Here is an 18,085-nt window from a genome sequence, read left to right as displayed (position 1 = left end):
CGATCCTTCTGCAGTAGGAGTGGAACCATTGTCACTTCTTGGTTGACCTACTTTAGTAATTGCCCCAATTCTAAACCTGTTACCAGCCACACAGTACTTTAGTTCACATGACACTGATCCTATCTGGTTCGACAGATGGCACTGATTGTATCACTGATGAAAGCACTCCTGTGTCTAATGAGAGTCTCATTATGCTGCAGTCTAAAATTGATCCAACAGATGGTGCTAAGGTTACTGTTCATCTGATGTCTCTCGTACACCAGGGAAATGCAATAGACTCTCAAGATTGCACTTCTGCAGCCTGCCCAGTAGAGGACACTGACCTAGAGATATGTAGGATTGCCAGCTGTAAAGGCTTGCCAGTCAGAGTACCAAGTGGCAGTTTGTACCTACAGAAATTTTTTCAGATGTCTGATAGCCTTGAGGTGGCCAAAAAGGGGAAAAGGAAGGTGACTTAACATTACTGGCATTGTTAGGGGTGAGGATGTAAAGATTTTCCAATAGTAACATAGTAACATAGAGATAGGAACAGGAGTAGGCCATTCGGCCCTTCGAGCCTGCTCCGCCATTCAATGAGATCATGGCTGATCCTCGTCTGAGATCATAGCTGATCTTACCAGTTCAGTACCCCGTCCCCGCCTTTTCTCCGTAACCCTTAATCCCCTTAGCCTTCAGAAATATATCCAATTCTCTCTTGAAAATATTTATTGAATTAGCCTTCACAGCCCTCTGTGGCAGGGAATTCCACAGGCTCACCACTCTTTGAGTGAAGAAATTCTTCCTCATCTCTTTTAAATGATTTGCCCGCTAGATGTAAAGTCAGCGGCTGAAAGTGACTGACTGCCCAAATACTGGTGGCCATATGTAAATTGTACTTCAGTACTACAGTGAGATCACCCATCGGATTTCCTGTTTGCACCTGTGGGCTGCCCATTGCTGAGAACACCAGTCTACAAGAGGAGCTCAGCATCGCCAGGTGGAGGTGTGCTTAAGGAGAAACGTCACAGGATATTTAAATCCCTAAGTTTGCTTCCCAATAATTATTTAGCTAAGTATTTTGTTTACTTTTCATCAAAACCTTGCTGTTAAGAGTCAGTGTTCTGCCGTATGCTTTTGGCCTTCTTTTGGTTTAGTCTGAGACATTCGATAGAAGAGCACTGATGTACGCAATAAAAACAGAAAATGCTGGAAATACTCGGCAGGTCAGGCAGCATCTGTGGAGAGAGAAACTGTTAACATTTCAGGTCGGTGACCTTCATCCACCTGAAACGTTGACTCTGTTTCTCTCTCCACAGAAGCTGCCTGACCTGCTGAGTGTTTTTAGCGTTTTTTGTTTTTATTTCAGATTTCCAGTATCCGCACTGTTTTGCTTTTATACCGATGTATGCAGCAGGGATTTCACTCTTTGTTACTTAGAAGTAAGTGGGGAGAGGGGGTGGGGGGAGAATGCAGGGCTACCAAGGTAATCGGGCATCACAGGACACATCTATCTCCCACTCCAGCTACCCTCACGCCAGTAATTACAGACCAAGGTTGGATATTACTTTTCTGCAAAAAGCTTTTGTTTGGAAACGGTTGCTTGGGTGGATGGTCAGGTGGGGGCGGGGCACCCTCCGCTTGCATGCAAAGCCTACTTTTTAATTTGCTAGTTTTTAAAACCCTGGCATTACAGTGGCCGCACCACAGAAAGAAAAAGTACACTGTGAGATCCTCTTTCCCCACTTGCCTCACTGCAAAAATCATGTTGGCACTGCACTTTGCAGATGAAGCATCAGGATCGCATAAGTTTCATTGGCACGGAGAATGGGAAACCCTGTTAGGTATAAATTTGCGGGGTGGGGGCAATGTAGCTTTAGAGCCAAAGGAAAAAAACTTGTGTGGAGGGGGGAGGGAATAAACAATTACAATGGCAGAGATAGTCAGAGGGAAAGTTAATAGGTGTGGGCATAAAGAAGCATTACCGTAAGAGGGGAAAACTGAGAAGAACAGGCAGTGAGATGATTGGCATAGAACATCGCAGTTCACGAGATGGTGTCAGGACTCCTGTCTCTGCTTTTGTTTCTTTCACCGGTCTATTGAGGCAGACACACTGCCTCTTTCATGCCCTTATATCACCAACAATGCCATTTTTAGTCACTTAAGTCCTTTCGTTTGATTTTATGTAGCATTGTTCACAACCCATAGGCTATATTTTAAATAAAAGGGTAGTGATTATGTTTAAAAAAAAATAGCTGTTTCATAATTTGCAAATCTGAATAAAGAAATTAATTGCGATACAGCAATATTGATTTTTGCATGTTGTACACCAGTGTTCCTCGACCGCAACACTACCAAAATGAAATAAACTGTCCTGTGTGCCAGTACTTCAAGAATGCAGAAGATCCCAAGGTACCTATGGATGAAGGCGGCCATTTGGCCCATCTTGATGAAAGACCCTACATTCTCCTCTTTGCTCCATCTAATTATTTCTTAATTGGTCACTCGTTCCTTGAAGAAGAATCTCCTGATATCAGTCCTAAAGTTACCTATTACTAGTTTGAACCCGTGTCCCCTTGTCCTATTCCCACAGTTTAACTTGTATTCCAGATCAACCTTTTCAGTACCATTTACTATCTTGTATACCTCTGAGATCACCTCTCGCACACCTCCCTTTCCAGGTGAAAAGCCAAATGTCTCTAGTCTTTCCTCAACTTGGTCCTCTTTAACACTAGGGATCAGCCTAGCGCTTCTTCCCTGCCCTGCCTCCAAAGCTTGAATGATTCCTTGTTTCTTGCAACCAGAACTGGACCGAGTACTCAAAGTTACTAAGTGGCAACCATTAACGGAAACAAAAATTCACAGCAGGTCAGTCAGCATCTGTGAAGAGACTGGTTAATGTTTTGTGTGCAACACCCTTCCTCAAAGCCATTAACAAAATCCTATTGAGAATTTTGTTGTTAACCCCAATTCCGCCCTAACCCAACATCCATGTGTACTTTGTAGGTTGAAGATACTGACTGATTTCCACCCCCACCCCAAGCCCAGGGCCCCTGCTCATTCTCGCACCAAGCACGCATCACCCAAATCTTGCAATCATTGAAACTCTGGCAAATACTCGAAGGGGAGAAAATTGCAGGGCTATGGGGAAAGGGTGGGGGAGTGGGACTAATTGAATAGCTCTTTCAAAGAGCTGGCACCGCCATGATAGCCTGAATGGTCTCCTTCTCATAGAATCATAGAAATTTACAGCACAGAAGGAGGCCATTCGGCCCATCGTGTCCGCGCTGGCCTATAAAGAGCTATCCGGCCTATAAAGAGCTATCCACCCTAATCCCACGTTCCAGCACTTGGTCCGTAACCTTGTAGGTTATGGCACCTCAAGTGCATATCCAAGTACTTTTTAAATATGATGAGGGTTTCTGCCTCTACCACCCTTTCAGGCAGTGAGTTTCAGACCTCCAACACCCTCTGGGTGAAAACATTTCTCTTCAACTCCCCTCTAAACCTCCGAACAATTATTTTAAATCTATGCCCCCTGGTTATTGAGTCCTCTGCTAAGGGAAATAGGTCCTTCCTATCCACCCTATCTAGGCCCCTCATAATTTTATGCACCTCAATTAGGTCTTCCTTCAGCCTCCTCTGTTCCAAAGAAAACAACCCCTGCCTATCTAATCTTTCCTCATAGCTAAATTTCCCCAACCCAGGCAACATCCTCGTAAATCTCCTCTGCCCCCCCTCTTAGTGCAATCACATCCTTCCTGTAATGTGGTGACCAGAACTGCACGCAGTGTTCTAGCTGCGGCCTAACTAGTGTTTTATACAGTTCAAGCATAACCTCCCTTCTCTTATATTCTGTGCCTCGACTATTAAAGGCAAGTATCCTGTATGCCTTCTTAAGCACCTAATCTACCTGTCCTGCTACCTTCAGGGATCTGTGGACATGCACTCCAAGGTCCTTCTGATCTTTTGCACTTCACAGTGTCCTACCATTTATAGTGTATTCCCTTGTCAGCCCTTCCCAAATGCATTACCTCACACTTCTCCAGCTTGAATTCTATTTGCCATTGTTCTGCCCACCTGACTAGTCCATTGATATCTTCCTGCAGTCTGCAGCCTTCTTCATTATCAACCACACAGCCAATTTTGCATCATCTGCAAACTTCTTAATCATACTTCCTACATTCAAGTCCAAATCATTGTTATATACCACAAAAAGCAGAGGACCCAGTACTAAGCCCTGCAGAACCCCACTGGGAACAGCCTTCCAGTCACAAAAACACCCTTCGACCGTTACCCTTTGTTTCCTGCCTCTGAGCCAATTTTGGATCCCATGGGCTTTTACTTTCTGCGTGGTATCATTCTATGAAATTTAGTTAAGTTAAAAGTAGTCAGCTTAGAAGCTTAGTGTTACTTCCCTCAACCTACTAAATGGAGTAAAAGTGAATGTGGAAAGTACAATTAATGATAAGCTCCCAAAAAGGACACCTTTACAAAAATATATACCAAAAAATGGATTTTGTTAGCTTTTTAATATTTCCAGGGTAGTATACTCTCAGAACTACCTGAGGCGGTGCGACTTTCCAATGAAAATGCTGGTAAATGTAATGCGACTTATTACACTGGCTGCATGAGTCACAGGTAGTTTGATATTCAGTAGATTTAAATGAAGAGATTCAGTTCGGTTAACATTTGGCACTACAGACAATGTTCTCCAAATATGCAGACTGAGCATTTGAATGATCAAATTGTTTGGATATTGAATGGTATCCATGCAACGACAAGCCAATCATTTTCTCTTTTTCTCAATATGTGTCTTATTCATTTTACCCGTTTACACATTCTTCATTTCCACAGTGCTATATGTTGTAATACCTGGTGCTAGCCTCGAACTCCTAGTAGACTTCTCTGTTCCTTGAACCTAATTTAAAACAATACTGCCTGTATTCTTAAAGGGACCACTCAAAAAAATTACTTTCTATTCCTGTACTCCAGCAAAGAATCCATCGATTCCCACATAATGGCCATACTTAATTCTACTGCAAAGTTTTGGTGAAGGCATAATGCTATTTAAAAAAAGAAAAAGTAAGAAAGACTAGCATTCATGCCCTTAGGGCATCTCAAAGCACTTTACAGCTAATGAAGTACGTTTGAAGTGTAGTCACTGTTAATGTAGGAAATGCAGCAGCCAATTTGTGCACAGCAAGGTCCCACAAACAGCAATGTGATAATGACCAGATAATCTGTTTTAGTGGTGTTGGTTGAGGGAAAAATATTAGCCAGGACACTGGAGAGAACTCTTCTGCTCTTCTTCGAATAGTGCCATGGGATCTTCTACGTCCGCCTAAGAGGGAAGATGGGCCCTCGGTTTAACATCTCAGTGAAAGACGGCAGCTTTGATAGTGCAGCACCCCCTCAGTACTGCACAGGAGTGTCAAACTAGATTTTTGTGCTTAAGTCTCTTGAGTGGTACTTGAACTTACAACCTTCTGACTCCGAGGCAAGAGTGCCACCACTGAGCCATGGCCGACGCCTTACTAGTCAGAGGAGCAATTAAAAATGCTAAATTGAAAAGTAAATTTCTTAGTAACATTAAGTTTAGTTCACCTTGCATAATAGGAACAGGAGTAGGCCATTCAGCCCCTCAAGCCTGTTCCGCCATTCAATTATATCATGGCTGATCTGTATCTTAACTCTATCTACCTGCCTCGGTTCCGTAACCCTTAATACCCTTGCATAATCACTTACCACACTCGGAGGGTTGTGAATCTTTGGAATTCTCTACCCCAGGGGGCTGTGGATGCTCAGTCGATGAGAATATTCAAGACTGAGATCGATAGATTTTTGGGCACCAAGGGATATGGGGATAGGGTGGGAAAGTGGAGTTGATCTAGAATTTCAGCCATGATGCTATTGAATGGCGGAGCAGGCCCGAGGGGCCGTATGGCCTACTCCTCATATTTTTTAGATTCTTGTTAGGACATAAGAACATATCGATGTATGTTTTGAAATGTTCAGTTGACCTAACCTCAACCACTTTTTAAGGGAGCAAGTTCCAGATACAAAAAGGAGCAATTATAATGCAAAAGGAGCAGTGCCCCACTTCCAGCCATGTTTTCAAATCGATAATTGAAATTTATAAGGAAGCTAAGTTATTGAATTCGAAATGTTGGCCTTCATCTGGGTGGAAGGCAAAGGGACACTGCGACTTTAAAATTGTATCAGCATAGTTATATCTGAAGGGGATAAACTTTGTTGATTTGAAAGAATGTTCAGCATCTGGTTTTGTTGTCAGTGCCATGCAGGTAAAAGCAGTGGGCACCGTCTCACTGACAGCTCCGCAGATATTTTAATGGGGTTGCCTGATGACACAGTCGAGCTTTTTGTAATAAACCTTTTTACTGGAATCAAAACCAGAAAAAAAAAACCAAAACAATAGATTCACTGATATGAAACTGATGGGATTTTGTGGCACGCATTGCTGGATTATTTGCCCTTTGACAGTTTTGGAAAGGAATATTCGCTTGATCTGAGGGTAGATCTCAGGAGTTGAAGTGTCCTTGTTGTTCAGGTCCAGCTGATCTTTCAGCAGTAATTAAAGCTGCATCTTGATTTTCAAGGCTGGAATCTCTTGAACAAGGATCTCTTTCCGTCTGTCTTTGCAGTCAACATCACCACCCACAAGTAGGTGAACAGGCTGCCTTTTCAGGGGATGTCAGGACAAGCCCTCAGCATGAAGATGACTCTGAGGCGAGTGTGGTGAGAATCTTCAGATTAAATGACCCCCATGCTAAAACTTGTCACTCTTTTGGTTCTGCGTGTTCGTAACAGACTTTTATGTCCTTTTGCTTTTCTGTCAAACTCTGAAGCAGCAGAATACTTTTTTTTTCTCCCCCTGGCTCTTTGCCAAATTTATATTTAAAAACTGAAGCAAAAGTAAACATTATAGGCCTCGGGCAGTGAAGCAAAGAGGGCGGTATCGGATATGCTGCCCGTTACATGTAGCGCCTGACGTGAACTCCATACACTGAATGGTTTGAGAGAAAAAGGTCACTGCAACTGAAATATAAATGACAAAGGCTGAAAATGCACGTCGGGTAAGTTCGGTCAGGAAGAGAAACGATGCATACATCGGATGTGACCCTTCATCGGAACTGAACTGAAGACCAGTCAAACCTGAATTGTTAACCGGTCAAACCTGAATTGTTAGCCTAGCTTTCTCTTTCAGATGCTGATTTACCTGCTGTGCATTTCCATATTCTGTTTTTAGTTCCCCGGGCAGCGAGTGACTGATCTCGGTTCCCAGCTACTCTGTCAAGTAGAAGGGAGTGGTGGTGGGACGGGGCGAGGAGACGGGGTCCCCTCCACAAGACGTCAGAGACAGTTGGATGGTGAGACGCCCTGCACAGCTTGTGTGTGTCGACTGGAAGCTGGTGACAGACCATTGGCAGGGGAGTGTGATCAGCTAACTGCCCTGGCCCCTTTGCTAGAAGGGCATGGTGCAAAGTGTAGCACATGTTCAAAAAAAAAATTACCACAAAAATATATGTCACATAAACAGAACAGTATGTCTTAGATTTTTGACTAAGGAACCTAGCAGTACTGATGAGTCCCACTGTAATTTTACAATAGACAATATTTGTGCTGGCCTTCAAAAATCTTCATCTGTCCACCTCCATATGTAGTGTTACAAAGTGCATGACTAATATAGAAGCTTCAATCTGCCGAGGTGCTGCAATGATGGATAGAGCCATTGAGCGTGAAGGCAATGACTCGGCATCTTTCATTCCAATAATTACTGAGATGAGTCAGAGCTCTGAGGCGGTGGTGGCCCCATTAAAAGCCAACAGCAAATGGAATTCAATTTGAATGGGTGTTGGGCAATTAAGAAAAACAATTTTTATATAAATTGTCAAAAGTCATAAAGGGGCACTGACGTCGGGAAAATGTGTTTGCATGCATACAACACGACGTAAATCTCATCGAAGCACGTCATTGCGTTACTAGCGTGTGATATAATTGTGATTTTTTTTTTTTTTTTAAACTTTAATCACAAGGATGGTAAGTCAGTAAGTAGCCAAGCCATACATAACAGGAAGCATCCAGGCTTGATTTCCTGTCTGTGTGGAGTTAACTCATTTCAGCCGGAGCTGCAGTAGGAAGACTAAAACTGACCTCTGTCCCCTAGGTCAATAAGGGAAAAATTGTTTCATAGTTCAGGCTCCTGAATGCTATGACGCGAGTCCTGCTGCAAGTGCGTGCTGGAATTGTCTGGTGGAGGCAGGGTCGGGCTCAGCTGTGATACTTTCCACGTTCGACTAGCCGGCTGAAACTTGATGTCCAGGCTCTCGAGATTGCTGCTTGGTTGAGGTACTGGAGGGTGTCTGGCACCTGGTCCCTGGTAGTTGTACCCCAGCAAGGAGTCGGTACCTTCAGGAGGGATGGCAGGGAATAAACAGCATTTGTGATGAAGATGATTGGTTCTTTCGGCTTTTCTCCCTTCTCAAGCAGGTTTGCTTTTTCGTGAAAGACCAGGCTGCCTTAGGTATGTTGCCTTTATCACTGTTTAATTATTGCTGTAGCTGCTGCTGTGCAAAATAATGTTTTTTAAAGGTCAAATTGAGTAGGGTTAGCCTCTTGCATCCCTTTGATTACTGACTGTGCATAAGTAAGAACTTTGCTTTAATTTTGCATTGTTGGTAACAATGTGATTGTGCTAGCAATGATCTGCCAACTATGAATGGATATTTTTCCCCCCTTCATTTCAAACAAAGCAGCACTTCCTGCTACGATAGCAAAATACTGCAGATGCTGGAAATCCGAAATAACAACAGAAAATGCTGGAAAACTCAGCAGGCCAGGCAACATCCGTGGAGAGTGAAATAGAGTCAACGTTTCGGGTCAAAACCATTGAGCCATTGTCTGTTTCTTTACCTGTCCTATTACTATCTCGTCTCACCTTGAATATCTCTTAATGTTTCTTCTTTCATCCCCTCCCCCATTTCCCAGCCCCCAAACTGCCTTTTGTTTCATTTCCCGCCTTTTCTCTCCGTTCTGTAGAAGGGTTTCGACCCGAAACCTTGACTATGGGGTCGATTTTCATTGAACCATGGAGTCGGGATTGGAGGCGTGCGGGGGGGGTGGGGGTTAAAGTCCCGAATTCGGGGGTCCCGCCCCCAACCCGCCTCCATGCAAGTTTCAAAGGTGGCGTGTACCCGCCCCGCACTGGGACCCGCCTACCCGAGGCAGGAAGGGTTTAGTGCCAGTTAACTGCCTGTTAACAGGTAGTTAACGGGCAGTTTTTAGCCTAATCCCTATTTTAAAGCTTGAAGTGTGGGATTCCCGAAGGCTCCAAACCACGCCAAGTTAGAGGAGTCGAGCTGTCGGGTTGAAGGACTTGGAGGGGTCGAGATGTCGGTGGTCAGGTGAGTAATGGGTGCATGAGTGCAATGGTAAGTGTGTTTGGTGTGTCTAAAGTGTGTAAAGAAGTTTAAATTACCTGTACTTACCTTTTTAGCCTTCCTTCCTCTAGGTTTCGGGATTCCATCATCTAACCGGCAAAGAAAGCAGAACGGCTGCGAACTGTCAAAAGTGACAGCCTGCAGCTTTCTGTGCCAGTGAGATTTCTAACTGAGTCTGTGGAGAAGGACTCAGGTTAGAAGTAAGACTGTCAGTGTTTGACAGCTTCAAACAGCTGTGAAACATAGATATTTTGACAGATGAAATTTCAGTCTGTGACGTCACCTGTTGCCGGGTGGCCCTTAATTGGCCTGCTGAGCCCACTGGGCGGGCTCAACAAGGTCAATCAAGTTAAAATCGCGTGGATTAGCCACATCTCGATGGAGGCGGGACTACAACCTCGAAAGTTGTAGTCCCGCCTCCTTCCCGACTTCTGAATGAAAATCACCCCCTATTTCTCTCTCCGGATGTTGCCTGGCCTGCTGCATTTTTCCAGCATTTTCTGTTGTTATTTAGCACTTCCTGCTACCCTGTTATAATAATAATAATAATAATAATAATCAACTTTATTGTCATTGTTAGTGCACAAGTGCAGTACAACGAAATGTAGGCTTGCGGCTCCTGAGAGTGTACATTTAGATTAAGACATTTAAACATTCAACATTCATTTGGCTTGTAATACATTAACATAAACATAATAAAGTGCATTGGCAGATGTGCAGGCTTTAGAGTTTATTTGTGGAGTTCAGTAGGATGACAGCCCTGGGAAAGAAGCTGTTCCTAAATCTGGTCGTTCGGGTGCGAATGCATCTGTAGCGTCTCCCAGATGGTAGGAGGGCGAACAGACTGTGGCTGGGGTGGGTAGGGTCTTTGATGATGGTCCGTGATCTCCGTAAACAGCGTTTCTGGTATATGTGCTCTATGGTCGGTAGCCGGGTGCCGGTAATGCGTTGGGCAGTTTTGACTACCCGCTGCAGGGCTTTCCGGTCATAGTAGCTACAGCTGCCATACCATACTGTGATACAGTTCGTCAGGATGCTCTCTATTCTGCAGCGGTAAAAGTTAGAGAGGATCGGGGTGACAGGTTACATCCCTTCAGCCTCCTTAGGAAATATAGGCACTGCTGGGCCTTCTTCACCAGAGAGGAGGTATTGAGGGACCAGGAGAGGTCTTCCGTGATGTGGACTCCGAGGAACTTAAAGCTGTCCACCCTTTCCACCACAGCCCCATGGATGTGGATGGGGGTGTGACTTCCGCCTTTAGACTTCCTGAAGTCCACAATGATTTCTTTGGTTTTCTTGATGTTGAGGGCCAGGTTGTTATCGGCGCACCACTTCATGAGATGCTGGACCTCCTCCCTGTAGGCTGACTCATCGTTGTTGGTGATCTGGCCTACTACCGTGGTATCATCCGCAAACTTGATGATGGTGTTGGAACCATGAACAGCCACACAGTCGTGGGTGAAGAGGGAGTAGAGGAGGGGGCTCAGCACACCTTTTAAGCTGTGAGGTCGGTCAGCTGGCTGAAGCGGTGACTACCTGCCCACCAGTCAATTTTTCAGGCAGTGTTGCAGGGGTACATTTTCCAATTGCCGCTGTTGCCATATGATCGTTTACAGCATTTGCTAAAATCATCCGTGCAAGCTTATTTTAACACTGGCATTAACTTGTTTGACTATCGGTTGGAAAATATATTCTGCAATCAGCTTCCAATCATGTTTTCCTCCCCACCTAGCTTGAGAAAAAATGAGAAGTGGAACTAGTAGTAATAGGACATTAATCCCCCTTAATTACCATAACATGCATACTTATACACTATCTGCTTATAATGATGATTGGTGATGTACTGGTTGAATTTTTCTGCTGATCCCATTACATTAGAGAGATGCAAGGGCAATTGTTCTTTACCTTGAAGTCATAATTAAATTTTTTGGATGCATTTTAGCTTTAGATTCATGACCTCTCACAAAATGACTGATGAAGTCATTACTGGCAAATTTTTTAATGAAACTTTATCTTTTTCCGTTGCATACAAGTTTCAGCTTCAAATTGAGGATACAGCGACTGCAGGAGTGGATCACAGGACATCACACTGTGCCTCATTGCAGAGAATCCATCTACACATGCTAATAAAAGCCACTTCCAAGGAAGCTAAAAGCGTTAAATCATATCTCTTATATAAGACGGGTTTTATGCCAAATGATCATGCTATGGCAATGGCGAGTCATGCGACTGGTGTCATTTGAGGTTTGTGTAAAACCATTCCTATGTATCATTTTTGAGAAGAAAGAAGGACATACACCATAAGGGTACAGTGCAGTGTGCCAATGACTTGAATGAGACGTGGCGCCTCCACATGACCTGTTGAGTTCCCAATCTCAGCCGTGTGGGCTCAGTAAGGTACGTACCCAGAAGAAGGGAAAGTCAGACGGAGAGTCTCGTGAGCAGTTACTGCTTACTTTTCAGCAGATAGTTTCAGAATGGCATTGGCAAAGGGATGGGAGCAACACAAAGGGAGATGGGGAGAAAAGAAAAACAGTTTAAAAAGGCAATCTCCTCAGTGTTAAGTAATTTGCATTAAATTAGCATTTAAAAAGTGCAGGCAGCAGTCTACATCATCTAATCATATAAATTAACCTCAGGTAGGTTAGAAAAGTGGCTTGAGAGGTCTAATTAGCACCTGAACACTTTATAAAAAAAAATCTGGGTTGACATAACATATAAGTCATATACTTCATGGCGTGTCAAACCCAAGCAAGATTACCCTGAGTCTGACAACACCTCTCTATAGAAATCGCTTTACAGCTAAGCTTGGGAGTATAAACTCGCCCTATATATGTCACGAACAGCAGAATATATCAGAATCTGAACTCTGCATTAAGATCTTTATAATCTTGGGGGGGGGAAATGAGTATTCAGCATAAAAGTTATTTTGTGCAATTCATAATATGTTTCTACTGAACTAAAATGTATAATTACTGTGTTCATTTAAAATGTATGTGTGTGTGCCTGTCACACAGTAGATCATTTCTTTAAAGAGATGGATCGGTAGCCCTTGCATATCAATTGATGTTCAGAAAGCCGATGCTTTGCTTTAAAGCTATGTGGAAGGATTTGCTGTATTGATGGTTGTTTCTGCTGGTTTCAACTGTGTTTAATTCAGTAGTAATTGAGCTAAATCTATTTCTCTTTAAAAGGTGATGACAAAGTAATGAATATAGCTTTTCCAAATCTTAAGAGAAGTATTGTATCCATTTATATCAAGTTCTGCAGGAATATTCACTTGGCTGCAAACCTACATAAAGAAATCATAATGTGTCAGAAAATAAAATGAGCCTGCTAGGATTTCCAGCATCCGCAGTATTTTGCTTTTGTATGTCTGATAAGGGAGGAACCCATTACAGCTGCTGTCACAATAGCAAAATACTGCAGATGCTGTCACTTTTTGCCAGCAGGTGGCAGTATACCGCAGGCTGTGACTGGGATGTCTCAAACAATCAGGAACTTAAACATTAATGCACAAAATTTTCATAACCTGTATCAATCCATTCTGTTAAAAAGTACAATGCAGCTCTATGTTAGCTTCTAATACAGACCCATCAACACGCATGACAGCTGATTTTTTTAGCATATCATTTGCAACAAAACTTACTTTAATATCTGCTCCTGATGAAAAGTTTACACCTGAAATGTTAAACATTTTTTTCTCTTTCCAAATGGTGTTTATTTGCAGAGTTTATTTAATATAATAATAGCAGGGAATAGAATGATGCCTGTTTTAAATTTTAAACGGCTTTATTTTATTATTAAGGGGATGTTGAATACTCAAATAATTACATTGGGTAGACTCCCCTGTTCTTGCACTTGGAGCAATGGGTCACCTGGGCACAGTGCAGAGGGGCAAATCAGGCAGGGAGGATCGCAAGCGTGGTAACAGCGCACCTGATTATCCATCCATCCATTCATTTAACTGGATGGAAAATTGGGCAGGCTCCCTTATGGGTGTCCAGTCCTCCTGAGCTGATTTTCCTGTATTCCTCTGCATCCAGGTAATCCTTTATGTCAAACACAATGAAAGAAAAATCACCCCACGTCTTTCATACATTTCCAATTCAACACAGGGTTGCAGTTACAAGAATGTTTTTTTGAGTATATTTAACTAGATTGGACAGTGATGTGTCTTGTGGATCTGTGCCTTGTGTCCTTCACGATGGATACTTTTTTTTCAGTAGCTTAACTGTAAAATATTATAATGGTTAATAAAAAGTGGAGTAAGTATGGAAAATAACAGTCGATTTTGTAGATCACATTTTGACCCTGGGGATCTAATCTACCAATATATTTTTAATACAACTCTCTTAATAATGGAGTTTTTTTTCTTAACATCAAGAATGGAGATGAAATCAATAATCCTGAGGAGTGGAAATATTCTTGGCTTAAAGTTATCTCATCAGATCTTTTTATTTGGGCATAAGCGGGCTTTATCTTTGCTTAGACCTTAGCAATCGCACATTAGGTGAACCCTGACCCACTCTATTTGCCGATGAATATTTTAGGGATAGCGATTACTAGGTTGAAGGGCCATTATCATCAGCATTTGCAGTTTGTAAGAAAAAATGCCATGCATGTATAAGTACAGAGGCAGTTGCAGGCTGTTTAAAATGGAAGTGGACAAGCCGTAGATATCTTTGAATCAATATGCCTTTTAAAGCTGATCAGAAGTGTTATTATTTTATAGGCCTGAGGTAAAGGCACCAGATACAGTAAAGAAAAATAAACAATGGTCATAAGAAATAGGAGCAGGAGTCGGCCATTCGGCCCCTCGAGCCTGCTCCACCATTCAATAAGATCATGGCTGATCTTCTAGCTCAACTCCACTTTCCTGCACTATCCCCATATCCCTTGATTCCCTTAATATCTAAAAATCTATCATTCTCTGTCTTGAATATACTCAACGACTGAGCCTCCAGAGCCCCCTGGGGTAGAGAATTCCAAAGATTCACCACCCTCTGAGTGAAGAAATTTCTCCTCATCTCAGTCCTAAATGGCCGACCCCTTATTCTGAGATTGTGACCCCTGGTTCTAGACTCCCCAGCCAGGGGAAACATCCTCCCTGCATCTACACTGTCAAGCCCTGTAAGAATTTTGTATATTTCAATGAGATCACCTCTCAATTCTTCTAAACTCCAGAGAATATAGGCCCAGTCTACTCAGTACAAGATGTTTTAAATATTTTTTTGTTTTGTTTGGTTGACAGATCAATGTCACTTAATGGTTTAGTTGTGGGTCATAATCTTTATTATTTAATTTTCAAAAAGTCTCAAAACACTTTGTGAGAGTGTGCTTGTGCATGGTGCGGCAGGGGAAATGCAAGGGGGAAGGGGCTGTTGGTTTGTCCCTATAATTTCACACGAGATGAGTTCTGTGGTTTCTGCTGTGTTTTCCCCAAAAATATAAGGAGCCCAGCAGAGACTTGTAGTCATTTAAAGTCTTTAATTTGCATGCTAATGTATCCATGCACTTAGCATTGTAACCAGCTGTCCACGAGTTCACCGATTCCTCTCCCCTACCAGTACAAATGTCTGCGGACACTTAAGTGCCAGGTTAAATGGCTGGGTCTAGCGGTTCTAGCTCCGAGACGTGACGAGCTGCTTCCGCATTCGGTGCCCAAACGCAAGATGCTGCTGCACACTTCCCCGTGGCTGGGCACAGCGCAAGGCCGACTGCGTGCTGCCTTGGCCGGTGGCAAGGGACCTGAACAGTCTGAAGGAAATGAGACAAAAAGAAAAGAATAGTGTCTGAAGAAACTAAATGGTCTGGGTCAAAGGAGCTCAGGCCGTCTGACACAGCGGGTAATTATGCGTGAAGAAGGAGGTGGCGGGGGGGGGTGGAAAAATGAAATTTATTGAGTCGGTGGCTATTCAGAGCATTTTGAAAGGGGGGAAAAAAAAATACCACAAGCTTTACATTTAAAATGATTAAGGATCTCTTTGAAGACTCGCAGCATGTTCTGAAATATAATTCAGTGGTCAGATCCTTAAGAAACAGCAGGTCGATAAACAACTGATAGAGGGGTGAAATTGGTGAGTCTGGACATTCGTTGTCAGGCTAAATGGCTTTACACATTCGTACACAAATGACATCTTTTAATAAGTCTGCAAACAGTCTCCTTGTATTTTGTTTTAATTTCTTGAGTTTGTATCCTTTACGCTTGCCATCGTTTGTCAAAATATCACAAATCACACCCCTCCCCCTTGATGGTACAGTTGGTAAATGCACTGTCCTGTGTGAAACTCAATCCTACAGACCAGGTAAGCTTGAGATTTGGGAGCAGGTTCATGCTGAGTTAGCAGATCTCAGCCAGGGCAGGACCAGGAGCACTGCAACTGGGCTTTTGTCCATGGGCTAGGGGCGGGAGGGGGGGGGGTGGTGAGGGTGTGGGGGAAACCCAGCCAGCGATTCCTTCTGTGTGGGTCTCTGGTGAGGAGAGGATCAGAATCTGCTGTGATTCACAACTGCCCCCATTACAACAGCCTGCCCACACTCCATTAGGTAACTGAGAGGCAGGGAATGGTACCCTAGAATGAGTCTCTGCCAGCTAGAGGGAGAGGGGAAATGTTACACAGAGGTGACTGTGTCATTTGAGGTAAAATGTGTCAATGAGGCAAAATACTTATTGGGCTCCTGTCAATAATTTTGCTTACAAAAGTACTCTCATCGATTTTTGTTTTGCTAAAATTAACAGGAGAAATGTTGCCCTATTCACTGTCTTACAGGAATGAATATAAATGTGTAGCAATTGGTGCTTTGGGTTATCTGTTTCAATTCACCTAACGTTAATGTTCACAAGGTCACATGACAATTATGAAGGAGACCTTTTGGCCCATCTTGCTTCACCCATCTAGAAAGACTTCACCATTCTCCCACTGCAGCGTCTAATTGTTGCTTAAATGATTTTGACCTCCACTACTTGCTCCGGGAATCCGTTCCAAGTGTTGATCATTCTGTGTGTGAAGAATAATTACCTGATAGCATTCCTAAAATGACCTTTTACTAGTCTGAACCTGTGTGCCCTTGTCTAACCTCTCTCAGTATAATTTGAAGTAATATTCTGCATTTACCTTTTGCATTCTCTCAGCTATCTTGCGTACCTCTAAGGTCATCTCTCACACTGGCCTCCTTACCACACTGAAAAACCCGAGTATCTCCAGTCTTTGCTCATAGTTCACTTAAGTGGGATTGACTGGATCAGATTAAGACCTTTGACAATGGTAAAATAGATTGTACTGCTGGTATTGAAAGCATGGCAGCATTTCATGATCTACAATATGAGCAAAGTGATAACATAACATTTTGAACTATAGCCAAAGGACTTGCGTGTGATGCTAAGCACACAGATGTTTTGGGAACCTCATTTTTTATTTGTCTGGTGAAAAATGACTTGTAAAAATGTAGTAGGTGGATCAAACGGGAGTGATGCACGATGGGGGTGTACTGTGTGACTGAATGCTTTTATCACAAATGAATAGGAAATGATTTGCTGCAATGAAAACACGCAGTTGAAAGGGAAGAAAAAGTAATCGGGAGATGTAGCCCTTTACACATTATCTAGTGTTTTATGTTAATAACTCAGGTGGTTATCGACACAAACACAGATGCCCGAAATATGAGGCCAGATATGGCATTAATGATCACATTTAAATTAGAGGGATGTTAACTTACCATGGGAAAATCCAGGCCTGTATTTAATTCAAAGTCATTCGTTTTTTTGCTTGAAAAAAATTGGATGATCCAATAGCTCAAATTAAGCAGTTTTAATTAAAAAAAAAACACATTTCAATTCAAATTTACAGATAATTCAATCTGAGCAACTTCAAACGAAAAGGACCCAATTGTATAAATCATGGCTAGTGAAAATGCTCGTTTATAATTTTGAATTCAGATAGCCGACATTCGTTTTATAAAATACATTGAAGAGGTGTTCATTAAATATTAAACCTGAGCAATGTATCCAATGCCACGTAAAACCACATACACAGGTTAATTGCTCGATGACAGATTTGAAAAAGACCCCCTCAATCGCCATAGCAATGGGTGTCCCTGGCATCCAGTGTTACTGAAGCACAAATAATGGGCTGGATTGGTGGATGGATTTCCCCCCATTGGCATCAGTTTACAATACACCTACACATGTATGGGCACCTATACCTGGACGTACATATTGTGCACTGCTGGGCCCTGCTTTGGAGACATGAAAAAAATAGCCAGGGATATGGCAGAGTGCATCCTGGAGCAACTACCTGTTTTAATTACACCAACACATTGGCAGAGGCCAGGCAGGAAATCTAGCCACTGTATTTTAAATGTGGGAATGAATAACACAATATTTTATAAAGTACATCAGTGCTCTCTCGTTGAAGTGGTTTAACTATTCATGTTGCTCTTTAGAATAAATTTAAATCTCATCATTTTTTATCATAGATCTAGAGATGGTACTGACACATTTGTGCAGTGATTGCAGTGCAATGGGAGTGCATGAAGTGTGGTTGGTTTTAGATTTAACTTTGAGGAAAGTGGGGGATTGTGCGGGCCAAGGTTTAGACCACATGTCTTTCACCTCAGGAATCCGGGCTTGTATCCAGCCCAGACTG

This window comes from Somniosus microcephalus, chromosome 13 (assembly GCF_052327205.1).
Source record: "Somniosus microcephalus isolate GS21.2 chromosome 13, FLI_Smic_1.0, whole genome shotgun sequence".
In the NCBI taxonomy this organism is placed as follows: Eukaryota; Metazoa; Chordata; class Chondrichthyes; order Squaliformes; family Somniosidae; genus Somniosus; species Somniosus microcephalus.
This window is presented reverse-complemented; position numbering follows the sequence as displayed.